Raw genomic sequence first — 13,974 nt, forward strand, 5'->3', positions numbered from 1 at the left:
TCACTCGTTGTAAAGCATAGGCTCAATAATTGTGTTGCAGAAGCTCAGCAGTTGCGGCTTCCAGTCTCTAGAGCATAGGCACAACACTTGTGGTGCACAAGTTGCTCCAAGTCATGTGGGATCTTCCCGGACCAAGGATCGAACCTGTGTCTCCCGCAATGTCAGGCAGACTCTTTACCACTGAGCCACCTGGGAAGTCCCTATGCATTTTCAATTATTGGGGAAAATATAGATGACAGTAAATAATGTTAGACAAATGGGTTACCAATTGGAAAGAAATTGGAATCCACATCTCATACCAAAATAAACTTCAGAGAAATAAAAAATTTAAACATTTAAAAAATGAAACTGCTTTTTCCGGTGGTGACGACCTCCTCACGAGAACATGCCTCTCGCAAAGGATCTTCTTCATCCCTCTCCAGAAGAGGAGAAGACGAAACACAAGAAGAAGCTCCTGGTGCAGAGCCCCAGTTCCTGTTTCATGGATGTAAAATGCCCAGGATGCTATAAAATCACCACCGTCTTTCGCCATGCACAAACAGTAGTCTTGTGTGTTGGCTGCTCTACTGTCCACTGCCGGCCTACAGGAGGGAAAGCAAGGCTACAGAAGGATGTTCTTTCAGACGGAAGCAGCACTAAAAGTCCCCTGTATCAAGATGAATGGGAAATCATCCCCATAAGCACGTTTTGCATACAAAAAAATAAAAGAAACTATAAAAATTCCTGGTGACTGGGGGGAACCGAGTGAAGGACCTTTCCATACTAATTTTGCAACTACCTATGATTCTATAACTATTTCAAAATAAAAAGTTTAAAAAACATTTTGTGAAATCTGAGATAATTCTTTCATAATTCTGAAATGAGGAATGGTCTTTCCAACCACGACACAAAGTCAAGAAGTCAGACATGTCCAGTTTGTAAACATGTGAAGCCCACCTAAAATGAAATGTTTGTGTGTGTCAAAAGCCTAAGTTATACAAAATCAAAAGACATGTCAAACAAGGACTTCCCTGCTGGTCCAGTGGCTAAGACTACACACTCCCAATGCAGGGGGCCCAATTTCCATTCCTGGTCAGGGAACTAGATCCCACAGGCTGCAACTGACTAAAGACTCTGCATGCCACAACAACAACAACAAATCCCACCTGCCACAACTAAGATCTGTCACAGTCAAATAAATAAATATGAGGAGGGAAAGAAAAGACAAGTCAAACAGAAAGAAAAATAGATGCAGCTTATCTCCCAAATGGCTAGTTTCCTTAATACATAAAGGTTGCCAGCAAATTAATAAGAAAAAAGCCAACAACCCAACAGAGAAATGGATAAGAAATGTGGATAGTTTATAGAAAAAGAAATAGAAATGTTAATAACTCTAAAATATATGCAAAAAAGATGTCCACACTTACTCAGCAATCTGATGTTCAAATTTAAAGTGAAATGCCATTTTTATTTATCAAATTGGTAAAGACCATAAAGTTTCATAACACACTGTGCTGACCAAGATATAGTGAAATAAACACCCTTGTATACTGCTGGTAGGGATCTGAGCTGGTACAACCTCTGTGGGAGTGATTTGGCAATTGTTGCAATGCAATATTCCAGGTGTTATGTATTTAACACTGTGAAAGGTACACGTAGAAGATTTTTCACTATTTTTAATAGCAAAAGAAGTGGAAACTAACTAAATGTCTGCCAATATGAGACCTGTTAAAAAATTAGCATATTCATATCAGGAAATACTATGTAGATATAAGAAGGAATGAAGTACCTTTAAGCTTCAATGAAATAATCACTTAAAAATAAAATTATTACCATGTACAACATAAATACTTCCTTGTCTCTGGAAAAATTGGTAAGAAATTGGTAACAATGGTTACTCATTTTAATAAAGTTAAAAATTAAAACAGCAATAATATACATTTATTAATGCTTCCTATATTTTATGGCCACACATAAAAGGGAATGACCCAAGCAGTAATGATCATAATCACACAAATTTACTGAATCCTTGGTATAAGATATGAAGCTAAACCATGTTAAAAAAAGATTATTCACTAAAGCAGGTAAGAAAACTTATCAAGACAAGCCAAACTCACCAGTACATGGTATGAACTAATGAAAATTTGATGTAGACATCAATATACCGAAAACAAGCTAACAGAAATCAGGAGTCATTTATCTTTGTAGTTCACTCACTCCTGTATTTTCCAACCTAGCATAGACTCTTATAACAAAGCAGGTACTCAAATGTTTATGAATGACAGGTTGAAAGGATGACTGGATGGGATGGATGGATGGGACAGATAAAAAAACAGATGACTGGAAGGAATAGTAGACACTGAAGGACTGTCATCTCCCTCAGCTCCCGTTTCCCTCTGACCTGGGCCAGCCTCAATCTCATTGTCCTCCCCTGTACAAATGGGATATGCTGGAATTAATAAATAATTAAGAAACATGATCGTAATCGCCACACAACTTGGTGGATAATTACTAATAGGGTTAGTAATGTTACCACCTCCCCTGAAATGTGCATGCCCTAGACTTTGGAATCTGCGACTATGTTACATAGAAAAGGGACTCTATTATAGATCGAATTAAGGTTAGATACCTTAAAGTAGGAAGATTATCGTGGATTATCCAGGTGGGCCCAATGTAATCACATGAGCCCTTTCAAGCAGAGAACTGTCTGACTGGGAGAAGAAAGGAAGACAGAGACTGGAAGCAGAAGGATTCAGTGAATTGTGGGTGGTGCTCAAATGTAGAGGCCCACATTCAAGGACTGGAAAGAGCTCCCCTAGGAGCTAAGGTGGCCCTTGATGACAGTCAACACAGGGACCTCAGTCCTTCAGCCACAAAGAACTGAATTCTGCCAGCAAACTGAATGAGCTGGGAAACAGATTCTTTCTAGAGGCCTCTGATAAGAGCAAAGATGGCCAACATCTTGTAAAACACAGAGCACATCATTTACCCTTCCCAACCTGGATTTCTTTCTTTTTTTTTTAATTTTTAAAAATCTTTTAATTTTGTATTGGGGTATTGTCAATTAACAATGTTGTGATAGTTTCAGGTGAAGAGCAAAGGGACTCAGCCATACATATACACATATCCATTCTCCCCAAAACTCCCCTTGTATCCAGGCTGCCACATAATATTAAGCACAGTTCCATGTGCCATACCAACCTGGACTTCTGATCTACAGACCTATATATAGTAACTTTCTGTTACTTTAATTCACTAAGTGTGTGATGATTGGTTATGGCAGCAATAGAAAATCAAGATTCTCCCTTTCTGTTCAGCTAAAGAACCACTTGAGGAGCCTGTTCATGTTAGGCTCGCTGCCAAACGTTTAGGACAGAAAAGTAAGTACATGTTCTCAAGGAGTTTATAAGCTTAGAAACCCAGTAAACAATTCTATGATAGAGGTTAGCACAACACAGTGTAGGAGCACAGAGAAGAGGCACCTAACTGCATAACGTCCTCAGATGTTGTACTTACCACTCCTCTAATCCCTTCCCCTTCCTTTGCACCCACAGTTCAGTTCAGTCGCTCAGTCGTGTCCAACTCTTTGTGACCCCAGGGACTGCAGCACGCCAGGCCTCCCCGTCCATCATCAACTCCCAGAGTTTATTCAAAGTCATGTCCATTGAGTCAGTGATGCCATCCAACCATCTCAATCCTCTGTCATAAGGGTGGTGTCATCTGCATATCTGAGGTTATTGATATTTTCCCCAGCAATCTTGATTCCAGCTTGTGCTTCACTGTACCCTTTTCCAATGAATTAATTGGACCACCAGCCTTAATCATCTGGCTTCCCTGGTGGCTCAGCAGTAAAGAAACTACCTGCCAATGCAGAGGACCCAGGTTCTAACCCTGGGTCAGGAAAACCCCTGAAGAAAGAAATGGCAACTCACTCTAACATTCTTGTCTGGTAAATCCCATGGACAGAGGAGCCTTGCGGCTACAGTCCATGGGGTCACAAAAGAGTGGGACATGACTTAGCAACTCAACAGCAACCTAATCGTCAGAAACTGAAAGCCATCCTAAACTCAACTGACCCTTCAAGACCACTAATTTATATCACTCCAATAATTTTTCTCATACGTCTCTTTCCCTCACCTTCACTTCTTCCCCAAACCACTGACTGCTACTTTCTGATCTTTATCATCTCTTCCCTTGATTACTATAACCACCCCTAAACTAACTTTCCTGATTCAATAGCTATCCATTTCCCCAAATCCATTTCTTTCAATTCACCAGGGTCATTTTCCCAAGGATTAAATTGACTATGCCACGTTCCAGCTCAAAATGCTTCAAAGACTGCTTGCAGTTAAAGCCTAACTCTGTCTACTCTTAGAGACCCTCCTAAGCTATACTAGATAGAAAACTGTCTCTGCTTGGCTTCTGTCTCCAGTGCCTAGGAAGGATCTGGTACATAGTTGATTCTTGGAAAGTATTTGCTGAATGAATAAAATCAACTCCTGCTGACTCTGAAGCCTCATCACTTACCTTATAGCACCCCCATTTACTATGCTCCTGCTACCTTCACCATCGCCTAGAGTTTGCTCAAATTCATGTCCTTGAGTAGGGGATGCTATTGAAACATTTCATCCTCTGTCACCCTCTTTTCCTTTTGCCTTCAATCTTTCCTAGCATCAGGGTCTTTTCAAATGAGTCAGCTCTTCACATCAGATGGCCCAATTACTGGAGTTTCAGCTTCAGCATCAGTTCTTCCAATGAATATTGAGGGTGGATTTCTTTTAGGATTGACTGGTTTGATCTCCTTGCAGTTCAAGAGACTCTCAAGAGTCTTCTTCAGCACCATAATTCAAAAGCATCAATTCTTTGAAGTTCAGCCTTCTCTATGGTCCACTTCTCATTTCCATACATGACTACTGGTAAAACCCATAGATTTGACTAGATGGACCTTTGTCAGCAAAGTGATGTCTCTGCTTTTTAATACTCTAGGTTTGTCATAGCTTTCCTTCCAAGGAGCAAGAATCTTTTAATTTCATGCCTGCAGCCACCGTCTGCAGTGATTTTGGAGCCCAAGAAAAGAAAATCTGTCACTGTTTCCACCTTTTCCCCTTTTATTTGCCATGAAGTGATGGGACAAGATGCCATGATCTTACTTTTTTGAATGTTGTTTTAAGCCAGCTTTTCCACTCTCCTCTTTTCACCCTCACCAAGGGGATCTTTAGTTCTTCTTCACCTTCTGCCATTAGAGTGATATCATCTGCATATCTAAGGTTATTGACATTTCTCCCGCCAATCTTGATTCCAGCTTATCATTAATCCAGCCTGGCATTTCTCATGATGTACTCTGCATATAAGTTAAATAAAGGGTTGCAACATACAGTCTTGTCATACTCCTTTCCCAATTAGGAACCAATTAGTTGTTTCAAGTCTGGTTCTAACTGGTATTCTTGACTTGCATACAAGTTTCTCAGGGGACAGGTAAGGTGGTCAGGTACTCTCATTTCTGTAAGAATTATCCACAGTTTGTTGTGATCCACACAGTCAAAGGCTTTAATCAATGAAGCAGAAGTAGACGCTTTTCTGGAATTCCCTTGCCTTTTCTATGATCCAGTAGACGTTGGCAATTTTGATCTCTGGTTCCACTGCCTTTTCTAAACCCAGTTTTTACACCTGAAAGTTCTCAGTTCACATACTGCTGAATCCTAGCTTGATTTTCAGCATAAACTTACCAGCATGTGAAATGAGTACAAATGTACGGTGGTTTGAACATTCTTTGGCATTGCCCTTCTTTGGAATGGGAATGAAAACTGACCTTTTCCAGTCCTACGGCCACTGCTGAGTTTTCCAAATGTGCTGATATGTTGAGTGCAGCACTTTATCAGCATCACTGGATAGGGGAGGCTGTTGTGCTGCAGTCCGTGGTATTGCAAAGAGTCAGATAGGACTTAGCAACTGAACAAAAACAACAATCCTAGTCTTTGTGGTCCCAGCCTACTCCACCTTCCCTTTCTCTATGCTCCAATTTCTCCTTGTGGCTAAAATGACTTGTTCACCTAGCTGGTGAGCATATCTTTATTTTTTTTTTTTTTTTTTTTTTATCTGAAGAAATTGCTTTTAATTTGTAGTTGGCTAAGATTTTTTTTTTAATGTATGTTGACTTTTGTCAATCATTTCTTTTCAGTATTTTCTCTTTTAATCTGTTGGCGACTGAGTAGAACAATTCTTACATTCCAAGAAAAAATTACATGTTTAGATATCACTTAGGAAGGATTTTGCCTGCAAATAACAGAATATCCAATTAAGAGTGAACTTAATAACAAAAACAGACATTACCTCATATTACAAGAAGTCTGGAGTTAAGTTTTTCCAAATTGGTTCAGGCTCAGAATGTTAAGACTCAGACCCAAGTCTCGGAGATTCTCATGGTCTTCCTCTTATGATCTTTACATGACTCTAGCAATTCTTAGCCTCATGTTTTCATACAGAAGCCAAAGCCATTATGTATACAACCTTTAAAAGCAAGTATATATTAAAAAACATCAAACTTGAAATTTGTTTCATTTCAGTATTAATCTACATGCTAATATATTGATTGAGTAGTATAGAAAAACATATACATCTCAATCATCAAGATATCAATCTAATAGTTGGTGATTACCTGTTTTTTTTTTTTTTTTCTTTAAAAAAATTTTTTTTTTGCCCTTCTCTGGATGGCATCACCGACTCAATGGATGTGAGTTTGAGTGAACTCCGGGAGTTGGTGATGGACAGGGAGGCCTGGCGTGCTGCAATTAGTCAGACACGACTGAGCAACTAAACTGAACTGAACAGGGCTCTGCCCACCTTGCAGCTCTACTCTGTCTAGTCTTTTGAGTCCCTGGTGTGACTGTCTTCTCTCCTACCATAGCATCTACAGCCAACCCTCTAGTACATTGCTACTCAAAGCTGGCCAGTGGACTGGTGCTGATGTCCGAATGGTTTATTACCATTCTGGTCCAAGGTTAGTCCAGAAATCAAGTATTTGGAAATGTTTATGGCAGCTTGACAATTCAGTGACATTTAAGTATGTGATACTTGCTGAACAAGGTATAGACCAGTTTGGGTGTTGTTGAATTAATCTGGTGAGTCACATGTGATGCAAACTGCATTTTAATCATGTGCAACAGGACCACTTATTGTTCCATGATAGAGCCAAAACAAAGAACAACTCAACTGGTCTATCACCACAGATAATCTAAGGAGCACTGCTCGAATACACCCAGGTACGCTCCCATCTTCTACACCTTTTTTGATGTTGTTGGCTGCCTGAGACAACGCAGATGTCCCATGAATCTCAGTGAATAAATTAATAAGGATGTGAATGATAAGAAGACCTCCTAAAAGACATGAGATCTGAGCTACTTCTTAATGATTGGCAGGAACTGAGCACTTTGGGGTAACGAATGCATTGAGGAAGAAGTACAAATGAGAAAGAGCAAGAAAAGGTGGTGCACAGGCAATGGAAAGCTTTCAAAAGGCAAAATATTTTGCTGAAGCACAATGACATAAAAGAACTTAACCACACGGCTCTGCTGGAGCCCCATCCCCTAGCCCCCACCCTCAAGACGCGCCCTCACCCCAGGAGCACCCTCTCAGTACAGTGTGCAGCCTTAGCAAAGGCAGAGGGAGCTTCTGAAGGATGTCTCCCAAAAAAGTGTTGTGACCTACCTGATGAAGGATGAATGTCAGGGTGTGAGCCTTAAAGGCAGGGAGACCAGTTAGGATTTAATTGCAATCATCCCAGTGAGAAATGCTGAAAGGCCTAAACAAAGACAGAGATGATCTGTTGACATGCCACGGTAGTAGAAACAAAGCCAAGGAAAATGTATGAGGCAATGCAGGAAGGGCTTGGTGGTTCACCAGACACAATAAAGACATAGGGTAGTGTGACGGAATTTACTGGTTTGGTTGGGGTGACTATGTGCATGACAGTGTCACCAGAGGAGATAAGGAACACAGAAAGAGGAATAGGGAATTAATAGGGAATAGGGAATTAATAAATTCCAATGTGACAAGCCTGTGGGACATTCAGGTCGAGATGGCTGCAGGCACTCGGGAGGGAGGTCAAGGCTGAAGATCGATACAGATTTGGGAAGCTTTCCTTCCCAGGTGGTGCTAGGGGTAAAGAACCCACCAACCAATGTAGGCAACGTAAGAAACATGGGTTCAATCCCTGGGTTGGGAAGATCCCCTGGAGAAGGGCACAGCAATCCACTCCAGTATTCTTGCCTGGAGAATCCCCATGGACAGAGGATCCCGGCAGGCTACAGTCCATGGGGTCGCAAAGAGCTGGACACGACTGAAGTGATTTAGCACACAGCACATGTCTAGATGGTGATTAAAATCATTTATGGATGAATGAGAAAAATTGTGGAGAATACCATCATTTAACAGGTAGGCTGAGGGAAGAAATCTCACAAAGAAGATGAAAAAGGAAGAGTCCAAAAGGACAGCTTGTGAAGGCTAGAGAAGAGGAAAGAGATGCACGATCAAGCTTTATCATTCTGGTAAAACCTTAAGAATTTTTACAGTGAGAGGAAGAAACAATAGACAGAAACAGGGAGGGACAACCAAGGAATGTGTGGAGGAGAAATAGAAGGGATGGAGACACAGGCCAGCATGATGGTGAGTCTGGTAGGTCATCCTCCATGAAGGGCAAGAGAAAGGCGGACAGGTCATAGATGAGCTGATGCAGGGAAGCAGCCTTCCTGGCACGAGTCTAAATTAGGGCCTTTCCTGTGTGCTCCAGTGACACCTGATTGCCTCACCACGTGCCACAATTTACCCGCCTGCCTGTGGCACTGTACTGAAAGCTCCAGGATGGCCTGGACTGTTCTGATCCTGCCCGCCACTCTATGCCCAATGCCCAGCACAACGCCTGGCACTAACCATGCCCCAGTTCAAAGTTTAGCTGACTAGGACTTCCTAGTGGTCCTAGTGGTCCTTACTCACTGGTGGTCCAGTGGTTAAGAATCTACTTGCCAATGCAGGGGACATGGGTTTGATCCCTGGTCTGGGAAGATTCCATGTGCTGCGGGACACTGAAGCCTGTACACCACCATTATTAAAGCCTGCCTGCCTAGAGCCTGTGCTCTGCAACAAGGGAAGCCACAGCAATGAGAAGCCTGAGCACCTCAAGGAAGAGTAGCCCCCCACTTGCCGCAGCTAGAGAAAGTCCACGTGCAGCAACGAAGACCCAACACAGCCAAAAATAAATAAACTGCTTAAAAAGTTCAGTTGACTAAATGGGGACAAGAAATTGAAAGATTCACCAACAAAACCTTCAAGTTTTCTAGCAAGGTAGGAGATGAGGTTGATTAGTAAGATAAAACAGGGTTAGGGAGGAAGGTTTTGGAGGGTAGTGAAAGAAAAGAGGTTTTGTGTGGTGTAGAAAATGAAAATCTTTCAAGGACAAGTTGAAAGCAGTGTTTCTCAATCTCAGTTGCATACTGGAATCACCCAGAGGACATTAAGAACTCCTGGTGCTGGAGATCCACCCTGAAATTTCAGATTGAATTGGCCTAGACAGCCCAGGTATTGAGATCTTTTTCAAGTTCCAAGAAGATTCTGTTTTGCAGCCAAGGTTGAGTCACGGAGTGAAAGGATTAAGTAATGTTGGTCAGAGTATACCTGAGTCTGGAAACTATACATTAATAGAGTATCAATTTACCTTTTTACCCAGCTTTCTGCAATTCTGTTCAGCTGCCTAGGTATATGTTCAGAAGAAGACTATGGGGTTAATTTGGAGTTAGGGTTTTGCCAGACAAACACAGAAGTAGAGAGCTGAGAGACTAAGGGAAAATGAAGGTCTTTCTGAGAGTAAAAGGGCTTCTCAGGTGGTGCTAGTGGTAAAGAACCCGCCTGCCAATTCAGGAGACATAAGAGATGCGGGTTTGATCCCTGAGCCAGGAAGATCCCCTGGAGGAAGGCATGGCAACCCACTCCAGTATTCTTGCCTGGAGAATCCCAGGGACAGAGGAGCCTGGTGGGTTACAGTCCATAGGGTTCCAAAGAGTCGAACATGACTGAAGCGACTTAGCACGCACACTATGAGTACAGGAGGACGGGTGAGGGGAGGAGAGAAATAGGTAAAGGAGGTTAAGAGGTTGACTCACAGTTACAAAATAAATGAGTCACAGGTATGGTAAGTACTGTGTGGGGAAAATCATCAGTAATTATGTAATATCTGTACATGATAATAGATGGTAACTAGACTTACCACAGTGATCATTTCAAAATGTATGGAAATACCAAATCACTATGCTGTACCAGGAACTAATATAGTGTTGTAGGTCAATTGTATTTCAAAAACAAAGTCATAGAAAAAGAGATCAGATCTGTGGCTTGAGAGGCAAGGGATGTAAGGAGAGGGTATTGGATAAAGGCAGCAAAGGTACAAACATCTGGTTATAAGATAGATAAGAATTAGGGATGTAACAACATGATAAATATAGTTAACACTGCTGTACATTTTATATATAGGAAAGTTGTCACAAGAGTAAACCCTAAGAGTTCTCATCACAAGGTAAAATAATTTATTTTTTTAAGTTTGTAACTATGAGATGATGGAGAACATTAAGAACTACTGATGCTGGAGTCCCACCTCCAAGTTTCAGATTTGTTCTGCAAAGTTCACTAAAGTTCACTGAAAAGCTCCCTAAACTTACTGAGGTCATCATTTCAGGATGTATAAGTCAAATAATTATACTGTAAACTTATATAGAGTTTATGTACATCAATTGTATCTCAATAACACTGGAAGGGAAAAATAAAGAAGGGGAGGTGTAAGAGAGCCGATAAACCAGAGACTACGGTTTGAAGAAGGGCTTTTAGAACTGATAATGTTTTTCTTGGCACATATCCAGGTTAAAAGTCCCAGAGATAGGCTATGAAAGCAGGCAGTTTCAGTGTGGTAGAACTTATCACAGTTGGGTCAGACAGTGAACTTTTCTGAGAAGGCTACTCCTAAGTTGGCTTCTGAAAGGGTTTTGAAGTTTCCCAGAGCAATAGCTGATGGGGAGATGCCAAATCAAGTCAGATGTCAAAGTCCAAAGCATGTGAGACTCAGGAGGGGCAATGATAGACAAAGTGGGTTAAGAACAGCAGAGAGTAAAGCTGCAGAGGGAAGCATCAAAAAAGGAGCACTGTGTTCTATTCGCATATGAAAATGGAAAAGGTAGTCTGCTTCAGATGTGGCGATGGCAGGATACTGGGATTCTGGCCAGTCCATCCAAACACGTAGTAATTTAGAGTACAAAAAAAATCCTCCATTCCTCTTACCCCTACATCAAATCCACTGGCAAATCCTGACAACACCCTTCTAAATAAATTCTGGAATCCAAGTCGCTTTTCACTTAACAGTTTAGTTCAGTTCAGTCGCTCAGTCGTGTCTGACTCCTTGCGACCCCAAGAATCGTACCACTCCAGGCCTCCCTGTCCATCACCAACTCCCGGAGTTCACTCAGACTCACGTCCATCGAGTCAGTGATGCCATCCAGCCATCTCAACCTCTGTCGTCCCCTTCTCCTCCTGCCCCCAATCCCTCCCAGCATCAGAGTCTTTTCCAATGAGTCAACGCTTCACATGAGGTGGCCAAAGTACTGGAGTTTCAGCTTTAGAAGCATTCCTTCCAAAGAACACCCAGAACTGATCTTTAGAATGGACTGGTTTGATCTCCTTGCGGTCCGAGGGACTCTCAAGAGTCTTCTCCAACACCACAGTTCAAAAGCATCAATTCTTCGGCGCTCAGCTTTCTTCACAGTCCAACTCTCACATCCATACATGACCACTGGAAAAACCATAGCCTTGACTAGACGGACCTTTGTTGACAAACTAATGTCTCTGCTTTTCAATATGCTATCTAGGTTGGTCATAACTTTTCTTCCAAGGAGTAAGAGTCTTTTAATTTCATGGCTGCAATCACCATCTGCAGTGATTTTGGAGCCCAAAAAAATAAAGTCTGACACTGTTTCCACTGTTTCCCCTTCTATTTCCCATGAAGTGACGGGACCAGATGCCATGATCTTCGTTTTCTGAATGTTGAGTTTTAAGCCAACTTTTTCACTCTCCTCTTTCACTTTCATCAAGAGGCTTTTTAGTTCCACTTCACTTTCTGCGTATCTGAGGTTATTGATATTTCTCCCGGCAATCTTGATTCCAGTTTGTGCTTCTTCCAGCCCAGCGTTTCTCATGATGTACTCTGCATTTAAGTTAAATAAACAGGGTGACAGTATACAGCCTTGACGTACTCCTTTTCCTGTTCGGAACCAGTCTGTTGTTCCATGTCCAGTTCTACCTGTTGCTTCCTGACCTGCATACAGATTTCTCAAGAGGCAGGTCAGGTGGTCTGGTATTCCCATCTCTTTCAGAATTTTCCACAGTTTATTGTGATCCACACAGTCAAAGGCTTTGGCATAGTCAATAAAGCAGAAATAGATGTTTTTCTGGAACTCTCTTGCTTTTTCGAAGATCCAGCGGATGTTGGCAATTTGATCTTCACTTAACAGTGGTCCTCCCTTATCTGAATGACTGCAATAGCTTCTCAGCTGGTCTCCCTTATTTCACCTTTGTTCCTCTTCAACATACTTAACACACCGAAGAAAAAAACAAAATAAAATGAAAACCCTCACGCCACTTCTCTGCTTAAAACGCCCCAATGTCTTCCCACCTCACTCACACTGAGTCAAAGTTCCTATAATGGCCTCCAAGGTCCTAAGCAGCCTTGACTACCTCTCCGACCTCTCCTTTTCTCACCTATCCTCTGACACAGAGGGCATCAGCCACCCCGGGCTCCTGGTCCTTTCTTGAACACTCCAAGAACATCTGAAACCACCATCCCAACAGTGTGGAATTCTCTTGCAGATACTTGCCAGGGCCACTCCTTCACTTCTTTGGATCTCTGCTAAAATGTCACGTTCATCACCCCACCACCATGGACTACCCTGTCTTTGTTGCTTGATTTTTCCCTGTAGCAGTGGTTATCATGATTTTTATATATTTCACCAATGTTCTATATTTATTTGTTTATTATCTGATTCCCCTTCACTCCCTAATAACACTCTGGAATATAAGCTCCTCGGGGTAAACAGGATCTTTCTCTGTTTTGTGCATTGCTGCCTCTCCAGCACCTGAGATGATACCTGGAGTATGTCAGACAGGAAAGTATTTGTTGAATGGCTCGGTGGATGGACTTTCTTATAAGGGATACATAGGCATGGGATGGGGAAGAGCCAGTTATTTTTGGCAGGTGATGGCAATGAGTATATGACAGAGTTTGAACACAGTGGAAGAGGGCTTCAATGAAGAAAAGACAGTGGAAGTGTGGTTAACAGCAGGAGGAGACAACAGAAAGGCTGTGATGCCTAGTAAGGCATTTCTCTTTTAGGCAGTAACCAAGAATCATGAGAGCAAGGGTGGGAAATCAACTGACCTCAAATCTTTGAGACAAGCCAGAATTAGCAGTAACAGTTTCAGTGTGGTTGGGGATGGGAATAGAGTATGGTGTCTTATCAGGGAAGGGAGGTGGTACCCCGAGTAGGTGGGTAGGTCATGTGGATTAACAACTCCTGGAGAGAACAAAAACCGTACTGGTCTTTCCCATTACAAATCAGAACATAGGAAAAGTATTATAACATACATGTACATAAGAGCACACACCCACAACATATACAGATAAGTCCATAAAAGGAAGAAAAACAAACGGTCCTCAAAAAGAAGTGTGTATAAGGAAAGCAACCAACAGTAAGATTAAATTAAATCATTGTGCTTTCTATTTCTGGATTTTGTTGTTGTTCAGTCACTAAGTCGTCTCCGATTCTTTGCAACCCCAAGGACTACAGCATGCCAAGCTTTGCTGTCCTTCACCATCTCCCAGAATTGCTCAAACTCATGTTTGAGCAATACCATCCAACCATCTCATTCTCTGTCATCCCCCTACAATTAATTTATCCAGCCTAATCC

General features: G+C 41.8%; 1 protein-coding gene and 1 pseudogene across 3 annotated transcripts in view; one reads left to right on the forward strand and one right to left on the reverse strand.

Moving 5' to 3' along the window:
• The window catches only part of ELOVL7 (ELOVL fatty acid elongase 7), a 77,836-nt gene that overhangs the window by 48,200 nt on the left and 15,662 nt on the right, over positions 1-13,974 (reverse strand). The window contains exon 2 of one of the 3 annotated variants that reach the window (XM_086362590.1): positions 6,310-6,486. The exons of the other annotated variants lie outside the window; for them this stretch is intronic. The gene's annotated coding sequence lies outside the window, so the exon portion shown is untranslated. The remainder of the gene's footprint in view (positions 1-6,309; positions 6,487-13,974) is intronic. 3 annotated transcript variants of the gene reach the window in all.
• Positions 369-639, forward strand: LOC147350417 (small ribosomal subunit protein eS27 pseudogene; annotated as a pseudogene).

The sequence above is a fragment of the Bos grunniens genome, chromosome 20, assembly GCF_055505025.1.
Source record: "Bos grunniens cultivar Pamir isolate PY7600 chromosome 20, Bosgru_T2T1.0, whole genome shotgun sequence".
In the NCBI taxonomy this organism is placed as follows: Eukaryota; Metazoa; Chordata; class Mammalia; order Artiodactyla; family Bovidae; genus Bos; species Bos grunniens.